This window comes from Urocitellus parryii, chromosome 5 (genome assembly GCF_045843805.1).
Source record: "Urocitellus parryii isolate mUroPar1 chromosome 5, mUroPar1.hap1, whole genome shotgun sequence".
NCBI lineage: Eukaryota > Metazoa > Chordata > Mammalia > Rodentia > Sciuridae > Urocitellus > Urocitellus parryii.
This window is the reverse complement of record NC_135535.1, coordinates 139663448-139673644: the sequence shown is the minus strand read 5'-3', so window position 1 is coordinate 139673644 and position 10197 is coordinate 139663448. Positions and strand designations below refer to the sequence as shown.

The 10197-nt window shown below is 39.7% G+C and overlaps 1 pseudogene; it reads right to left on the bottom strand.

Annotated features, from left to right (window-relative positions):
* Positions 1 to 1522: 1522 nt before the first annotated feature.
* On the bottom strand, positions 1523 to 1961 carry LOC144255067 (protein tyrosine phosphatase type IVA 2 pseudogene; annotated as a pseudogene).
* Positions 1962 to 10197: the final 8236 nt, after the last annotated feature.

The window sequence follows — 10197 nt, the reverse complement described above, 5'->3', positions numbered from 1 at the left end:
CAGCAAACTCCAGCAAGACAATATGACTCTAAGCCTGTATTCAGAGCCTTAGAAGCAGGGCACTATTATTTAATATTTAGGTGAAAAGAGTGCAAGTAGAAGATGGTGCTCTTCTACTTACTTTGTCAATACAGCCTGGTCATAACTGCCTTCTGCAAATGAGGAGAAAAACAGCTTTTCTTTCTAAATCAGCACATTGAACCCAGCAGAGATTTGCAAAAATGCTACTATACCACTTCATAAGCAACACAGTCCCTTTGCTTCTCATTGGGTTGCCTGGAATCTTCTACCCTGTTTATAGCATTTCTTGTTCTGAACCAGTGACTTTTAAAAAAAAAATCTCAAAAAGAACCTAGAAAGAAAATAACAAGGCAATCAGTGGTTCAACTGAACTATACATATAGGGAATAGTTTGAAAAATGATCACCACAGGCATTTCTCAAGACCTAAATATTGTGAATTTGCTGTTGCTCCTCTGACCATTTCCGAAAATTCAGAGTACAATTAAGTCCTGAAGTAAAAGTTTTAAGCTATCAGTATTCCCTGACATCATTAGACAGAAAATCAGAGTAGTGCTATGGTCCACAATTCTACTGTTTGTAGAGTTTGCTAATTCTTGGCCTCAACATATTTTTAGTAAAGAACTAGAGCTGTCCTCTTCAGAAAACAAATTTCTGGGATACTCACTTAGCATCATTGGTTGGTAAAGAGAAGAATTCTACTCTCAGCTAAGTTCTTTGAGAATAAAGATTCCTCTTCAAATGCTATTTCCCCACTAATTTACCAAAACAAAAGTTTCTTGGCTACTTTGCCTAATGTTAGATCAAGGCTTTGAGGAAAAGAAACTAAGATGAATACTCCATCATCATTAAAGACTAAAACCACCTGCATGCCTTTTTTTTTTTTTTTGGTGTTTTTTAACATTTTTGTTGGTTTGTTTGTTTTTCCTTTAAAAGTGCCCAGATGGGCTTAAGGCTGCCAGACTGCACACAAATCTACAGCAATCAGGGCTTCTCCTAGTCCATCTACAATGTGTATCAGGGGAAAGGAGGGGACAAGAGAAAACAAAGAAGAGGGGGAAAATGCACCTCTTTCCTCCTCCCAAATATCCCACCACAGGGAAATCTATGTGGCAAGCATAATGAAAGATGTGCTCCCCAAACAGCTGGTTCTGCACAGGCTAATATTCTGCTGGTTTTCCTTAAGAGACCTATTCTGAAAAAAGTTTAAAAAGACAGGAGATATTAAAATAATTCGATCCTGGCAGAAATTAAAACTCCAAAACCAGGAGAAAATCATCCTTCACTGACTTAATCCCTTTTTTCTTTTCTTAAACATTTTATTCACGTTATAGAGGGATTTCTTATTTGTTTACTTTTTCCTAATTGTTAAGAAGAGTGGTTGAAGATTTCTGAATCCAACACTATTTCGATGACACAGGTAAATTCCAGATTCACATTTCCAGGTACCAAGACTTCCCTCTAAACGCCACAATCACATAAGCCTTCATTTGTATTTCTTTCTACTGAATACAGCAATGCCCATTGGTATCTCTGAAGCGTAATCGCATCTTAGGTCGATATTTCTCCAAGCAGCTGTTTGGAATTGAATGCTCCCCTTCTTTTTTTTCTTATAAGCTGAACTGCATCTTCATACTTCATTCCACATTCAATCAAAGCAAGTGCAACCAGCACAGGTGCCCTTCCCAATCCTGCAACACAATGCACTGCCACACAGCAACCCGGCTCCTCACGGAATTTGGTTTTTAACAAGTTCAGCCAATCATCTACTACCTGATTAGGGGGTGGAGCTCCATCATCAAATGGCCAATCTAGAAGGTAGATTCCTTCTTTTTCGACTGGAGCTTAATCATATGTAGCATCCCAAACTCGAACCAAAGTTGTCACTCCATACTTTTTTTTTTTTTTTCTTTTTGGCCAAGTTTCATTTATTCTTGACATCACACCTGTACAACTCACACACACAACAGGAAGCATACCTTGGTTTCACAACAACATCAGGCTGTGCTTCCAATTATAATACGGTGAGAGCAAGATCTCTGGGAAATGTACATTTATACACTTGACATACTTCTTAAGTTCGCTGGCGAGCTGGGGACTGGGCATTGAAGTCCGCCAGCAGCGGGAGCGAGGAGGCGCCTCTCTCCTCGGTCACCTCGTCGGCGGTGGCAGCACGTGTCCACGAGTCTGTCTTGCTGCTGCAGCCTGTGGCTGCGGCTACATCTCCCGCTGCCGCCGCCTGCCTGCCGCAGCCGCTTGCTGCCTGCCGCCCCCGCCCGCCGCCGCCGCCCGCCGCCGCCCGCCGCCCCGCCTGCCGCCTGCCCCCGGCCACCCCCACCTGCCACCCCCGCCTGCCACCCCCGCCTGCCGCCGCCTGCCGCCGCCGCCGCCTGCCGCCGCCGCCTGCCGCCGCCGCCGCCCGCCGCCGCCGCCCGCCGCCGCCGCCCGCCGCCGCCTCCCGCCGCCGCCTCCCGCCGCCTCCGCCCGCCACCGCCGCCGCCTCCCGCCGCCCGCCACCGCCGCCGCCTCCCGCCGCCCGCCACCGCCGCCCGCCGCCGCCGCCTCCCGCCGCCGCCTCCCGCCGCCTCCCGCCCCGCCTGTCGCCGCTGCCTTCAGCCGCCTGCCGCCCCGCCTGCCGCCGCCGCCTTCAGCCGCCTGCCGCCGCCGCCTGCCTCCGCCTCCCGCCGCCTCCTGCCGCCGCCCTGTGGTGTTGCCTGGCGCTGTGCCCAACCGCCGCTGCCACTCTAGCCGCTCGCGGACAGACGACGGTTACAGCCCGGCCGATTGCGCCGCTGCCACCACCGCTGCGCTGTTATATTTAATATATGCACATTTTATACAACTTTATGAAATTGTGTTTTCCACAAATACATAGACCTGCCCATTATAACCAACCACAACTAACTCTAAATGTACTTGAGTGGAAAAAAAGAACAAAAGATTTTTCTCTGTAGCCCTCAGATTAAACAGGAATTTGGAATAATAACAAAATATTTTGCTAGAAAGAAATATCTTACAGTAAATACAGTAAAATTATACTGAGAGAACTACATAGTCTTCCATTTATTTTTGAAAGTCTAAAAATGAGTAATATAAGTTTCCTAATTAATGATCAACCAGGCTGAGTACATTAAATATAAAGTTAAAAAGCAGAAATGATTCAAAAAGCATAACTAAGAAACATGTAAAACTAAATGTGTAGAAATGATAAATAAAAGCAAACTTGAAATACTAAACCAGAAATAAAGAAGCTTTATAAAAACATAAAATAAAAATATAAAGTCAGAATTCAAAAAAGTAAAACCCATGGTACAAAATATTTTTAAATGATTCTAAAATGACTAGATATTTTTACTAGAAGGTTTGCAGAAGTTCTAGCAAGTCCAGGTCCAAATTCTGTAGCAAATGGAAAACAATGAATTATTATTATATTCTTTCCCTCAAAGATTTCAGCTCCTAAAATTGCTCCACTCCTCACTCCATTCCTGGAAGTGAAGAATACCTATAACTTGACTGTGATTATATATATAATTATTAGTTGTTATTAATGATTACTATTATTAATAATATATAATTTTTAATTACATTACCCTTCTTCAATAATTACTTAGAGAATAGTTTAATTGGTTACTCTAGTTCTTGATTTCACAGTTTGATTTTTGCTTCAGGCTAGCACCCCTGCCTAGTTCTAGAAAGATTTTTCTTTTTTCATTATTTATGCCTTTTCTACAGCTATAATGTTTTCTTAAAATAATTTTAACTTTCTCTACTGCTTTCATTGGTTTTTGGTCCTTTAAAAAATTACTGTCAGGGCTGGAGATGTGGCTCAGCGGTAGCGCGCTCGCCTGGCGTGTGTGCGGCCCGGGTTCGATCCTCAGCACCACATACCAACAAAGATGTTGTGTCCGCCGAGAACTAAAAATAAATATTAAAAATTCTCTCTCTCTCTCTCTCTCTCTCTCTCCCCTCTCTCACTCTCTCTTTAAAAAAAATTACTGTCAGCTCAGTACTACTTTTTTTCTCTAGACAAAATTAAAATAACATAGAATAACAGAATTTTAAAAACTCTAAGTCATTAGTCAAAGAAACCGCTAATACTTCAAAATATTTTAAACATTCTGCCCAAATGGTTGTTAGGATGGACAACCTGAACCTTAAGTATATTAAATGATGTTATCTGGTTGTAGAAAGTAACAGCAATGTCATTTGAATTCATGTTGCTTAATAGTAAGCCAAATACTCTCTGGAATTACCATACCATTGGTGAGTGTTTTAGCAATAAAATAGAAGAGTGAATCTAGTGAGCCCAAATATGGATGATAGGAAGAGAATTAGTAAGTGAACCTGGAGGTAGAGGATCATAATAGAACTAACAGAGGGAGAGCATATTTGAAGAGGAAAAACTGAGTTGGGTAGGAATCATTGTTTTCCCAGAAGAAAACAAAATATCTGGATTTGCACCTGGTTTGATAAAGACAAAATAGGAATTTAGGACATGGATTTTGGGAACTATGTAGAAAATGATATTAAAATAAGGGATTCAAAGGAGTCCAAAACAAGTTGTTGCTTGTAGGAACTGACAGACTTTCAGGTTTGTATTGAAAGATGTTAAAACCTTTTGAGCTACTGGGAAGATTCTCTAGAGTACATAGGAACCTGAGGGTGGTTTACCAGACTTTAAGCACCAAGGGACTAGCAGTTGCTCAACCACATGGTCTATGCTCACTTCTGCCACTTTTGTCAACTCACTCATTTTCTTCCTATGTACAGGTAAGGTAGGGCAGGGGTACAATTTGGCAGAGCTATTTTTCCCTAGTAACAATGTTACAGATTTTAGGCCTTTTTTTTTTTTTTTTTTCTTATGGCAGGTGAAGTAGATCGAAGCCAGTTCAGTTAGGCATTAAGCTGTTAACTAAATTTTTATGGGTTTAAATACCATCAGTCTAGAGAATTAAGATAGTTAGTTTAGGTCTTAGCTTAATTAAAGTAATTGATTTGCATTCAGTTGATGTGAGATAGATAGTCCTGATTGTAGGAATTAGTATTAGTATTTGCTTAAGTATTAATTAAATTTAGAAGACTCTTGGTCTAAATTTAACCTAAAACCTAGCTTAAGATTGATAGCTAAGGTATAAGGGAAAGGAAGAGGGTTGATATAATTATGAAAGTTGGCATGACAGGGTTTATTTTTGTGTTTCGAATTGTCATTTTATTTTAGAATTGTTGAATGATAGAAATAGTGTTAGCGATGTTGAGAAGTTGTATATAGAAATACAGTTTTAGTAAGGCTGTTATTGGTATTGATATAGATATAATGACATTGCTACTGATACAAGTTCTTTAATAATAACTCATTTTGGGGTGAATCCAATTAGTGGGGGAAGTTTGCTTAGAGATATAAGTACAATAAGAATTATTGAAATTAGTAGAGGAAATTTGTTTAATATGTTGGAGAGTGAAAGGGTGGTGGTTTTCTTGTTATAATGGATTAATATGAACATGTTGATTTTATATATAATATAAATAATCAGATTTATAGTCAATGTAGGATTCAATGTCATGATTGTTATTATTCAGCCTATGTGGGTGATTGATGAGTAGGCTAGGATTTTTTTGTAGACCTGTTTGTTTGAGTCCTCCTCAGCCTCCTCATACATTAGACAGAATTGCTATTATTATCATTGCTATCATAAGGACAAATTGATTGAGGGGGTAATTTGAAACATAATGGAGTTTGGGGCAATTTTTGACATTGTAGTCAGATTATTGCTCATATAAGTGGAACTCCTTGGGTAACTTTTGGGTCTCATAGGTGAAATAGAACTAGTCCCATTTTTACTGACAGCACTACAGCAAATATTAGGGGTGAAATTTGGTTGGGTGAGTTGATTAGAGTTCATTGTCCTGAGTGTATAAAACTGATGATGCTAGAGCCTGAATTAAGAAATATTTGGATGCATTTTCTGTGGATTGAGGGTTTGCTTTGTTAATTAAAATAGGGATAATATCTAAAATGCTTATTTCTAGTCCTACTGAGGTAAGTAGTCAGTGGGAACTAAATAGTGTTATTAAAATTCCTGAAAATGAGGTGAAATTGATGGTAGAGGCAATTAGGGGATTAATTAGTACAGGAAGGGTATAAGCCAACATTTTTTTGGGGAATAGCCTGATAGCTTATTTAGATGACCTTACTAATAGGACATGGCGTGTAAGGTACCCTTAAGAATTTTGGATTCTTAAGGTTAGGTTCAAATCCTATGGTTCAAGAATTAAAAGGGTTTAAACCCCTATTATTTACTCTATGAAAGTAACTCTCTTGTCAGACATATTTCTTTAGGTTAGGAGTACACATGTCATGACAATGAGCAGGGAGATAGATGTGTCATATGCATATAGAGTTCGTGTTAGGGGTAAAAAGTTTTTTTCATGATAAGTGTATGAGTTTTCCGTATCAAAATCATGGGTATGATGCTTGAATTCATAGAAATGTTGAAGTTAGTACTAGGGTTTTTAATGCAGAACTGAATGTAAAGATTTCAGGGATTGGTGGGTTGAAGAGTACTCCTATGAAAAAGAGTTTTGGTTAAAGTGTTTATTATAATGATTTGAGTGTATTAGGCCAGGAAAAATAAGGCAAAGGGGCCCGCAGCATATTCTAGGTTAAATCCTGATACAAGTTCCTCCTTCTGTCAGGTCAAAAGGAGCTCTATTTGTTTCTGCTAGTGTTGAGATGAATCACATTATTGCTAGTGGTCACGTTGGTGTAGTGATCCTATGAATTGTTGAGTTGCAATAAGGATTGACATAGGAAATGATATGTTTATAAGTAGAATGAACAGTAGAATGATGGCCAGAGTTCCTTCATATGACATTGTGCTACAACGTGTAGTGCTCTGATTAGGGTGTATTCAGAATTGGACACTCATCTTGATCATAAGATTGTATATATGTATATATGGCTAAGCTTGAAGTTGCAAGGATAAAGAGTACCTCCAGTACTGTCAGGAGACAGCAGATCAGCCATGGTCCACTCACTGCCTGGGACACCACCTGGCAGTTACAGTGAATGAACCTGACCACGTGCCAACGCTGCTCCCAGATGTGAACAGACTGCAGAAGGCGGGTGCAACAGGACAGCGCTGGTGTACCCCTGAAACACCATGGCATGCCCGTTTCGCTCTTGGGTGTGCACGCAGAAAGGGGTAAAAAGATGAGCTAGACAACAAATGTCAACTTCATGACTGCAGTGGCCTGGGGGAGGGCACTGTGGCCGAGAGGAATGGGACTCAGAGTCCAATCCTTTCCTCTTCTCTCGTGGGTCCCTGGACCAGGAAGGCCTGTAGTGTCCATGCTCTCTGACAGGAGTGAGTCAGGCTTCCATGGGAATGAGAGGGAGGCACAGCCTGGCTGGGCAGCAGGAGCAGCCATGCAGAGCCTGTGCACAGCAGAGGGGACAGTACATGACAGACCACAGTTCCTTGTCCCCATCCCCCAAGTTTGACCCACTCTCTGGGGGAAGGGCCCTAGGAGGCCTGCTATCTCAGGAGGGTTCCCCAGAAGCCAACGGAGGTAAGGGCCAGGAGCTGGTCTCTCTCAGTCATGCCAAGGGCAGCCCTGGGTGTGGGGGCAACTCCGGAATTTTTGTTTGTTCAGGTGCTGGGGTGGAACCCGGGGCTTTCTGCCCATGAGGCATTTATGGTAATGAAACTAAGTGCTTTATTTAGAATTTTTTAGAGAAAGAAATTGTAGTGTAATCAAAATCAGTATTATCAGTGTTATTTGTTTGGTCCAAATTCTGTGTTGGATTTCTTTCCATACTCTCATTTCTTTCCGTTCTTCTTTGGCTTAAACACATGTTCACTTGACTGGCCATGTTTCCCTCTTTCTGTTTGTTTCTTTCTCCTCCCTTACCTTTCTAGAAATGTTTTATCCCTAGGCTCAATATTTGCCTCAGGCACCTGTGCCTCCATGGTGGCTTCTTTAATTAGTCTTGCTGTTTTCTATTTGCTGTGTGCACCTGTCATTCATCCATCATTGTCCTAAAGGATTCATTATTGCCTTTGTCAGATGCAGCCAAATGTATGCAATCACTTGTCTTCAGGTGTCTGACATACAGGATAAAAGGACTCTCTCTCATCTCAGTTGCAAATTGTCCTCAAAACTGAGCTCAAGAGGTACTTTGCCGGGGCTGGGGATGTGGCTCAAGTGGTAGCGCGCTCGCCTGGCATGCGTGCAGCCCGGGTTCGATCCTCAGCACCACATACAAACAAAGATGTTGTGTCCGCCAAATACTAAAAAATAAATATTAAAAAAAGAGGTACTTTGTGCAAATAAAAATCATGGGAACATTCAAAACGCATGAGTAATTACTTTTTCAGATTTTGACAAGTATGCTAAGCTACCGATGGATCAAATTTTTATCTAGGATTATTGAGATCAAGAAAATAATCTACTGGATATCACAGTATTTGCATAATAACTGACTAGAGGTGAGGGGAGTAATGTTTGGAGATATCTCTATCATCTCTTATAATTCTCAACCTATGTGAAAATGCAGGTCAGAATTGGGGTTGGAATGTACTTCTGAATGATTCAGAAACCTATGTTCTTTCCAATGTATCATGTAGTAATGCTGAATATTATAATTATTCTATCAAATGTAATGCTCATTACACATAAAGCTTTTCTTCCTTCCCAGAATGTCCCTGAAGGAAAAGGAAGCATATGTGGAGATGTTCAGCATTCCAAGAAAGATGGTAAGATACTTGAAGGCTGCTCATTCTTGTGCTGTTTATTGATTTGAGGTTATAGACATTTTCATTAACATAGAAGCAAAATGTGAGATGGAGAAACCAACAAATGCCATAATTTGCATTTATTTCATTCGAGGGCAATTGGAGGAGCAGTATACGTGACTTATAATCATATAAATGATTCTGATGTGTTCCACAAATAACATTTTCTATGCATTCTAACATCAGCTTTGGCATTTGACTCACAACTCCTAGGGTTCTGTGTTGCTCCTCTGACTAGGGATCATGTTATTCTCCACTAATCAGCATGTTTACCTTGTTATATGTACACTTTCATTCATATATATATATATATATATATATATATATATATATATATAATTTTTTTTTTTACCAGAGTTTGAACTCAGAGGCACTTAAACACTGAACCATATGCCCAGCCATGTTTGGTATTTTGTTTAGAGAGGGTATCACTGAGTTGTTTTGGGCTTTCCTACATTTCTGAGGCAGGCTTTTTACATACACTCCTCCTGCCTCAGCCTCTGAAATTGGGATTACAAGTGTGCACCACCATGCACAGCTCCTATGATGGTGTCATTGGAAACATAAACTTGATACTGGAATCTTAACTTTATGTTTCATTAAACCTGTATTCCTGATTTTTCTACAGTATATTCTGTCATGTTTTTGCCTTAACTGTAAAGAAAAAGCCCAGAGCTAAAGTAATTATTTCCAAACTATGCATAAGAATTCTGCTCTCTAATAACTTTGTCTGAATTTATGATTATTTTTGATATATTCCTGTATAATTGATTATCTATCCCTTTTGCTTTTTAGTCTCTCCAAGGAAACATTCTCATGTTAGGATGAAATATTTCCATTTTTTTCTAATATATTAACTATATATTGTATGACTATACAATTTTAATATAATGTCTTGTTTCAAAACCCATCAAGGCTGTCATTGAAGAGAAAAATAAAGCAAATGAGGTAGTGGAAGTGAATGATGTAAGGACATTCCAATCAGGTAAATTTTGCTATACAATTTTTCTGGAAAGAACTACATTAAACTCTTGAATTGTAAGCAAACTTCCCAATCCTTGTTTTGTTTCCAAATTCTATGGAAGGATTTCACATAAAAAATTCAAATGTGAAAGTCAGCGTCTATGATTAAAAAATAAGTTATTTATAAGCCTAGGAAAATAATTTTTATAAAGATGACTTTAATCTTAGATGTTGCTACATTTAAACCTTTTTAAAAATTTTTATTAGAGCATTATAGCTATATATAATATTGGGGTTTATTATTGACATAACAATACATGCATGGAATATAATTTGTTCCACATAATTTCTAGGACCTCCTACTCTCCCCACCTGCCTTCTATTGTTCTCCTTCCTCCATTCTACTGGCCCTCCTTCTA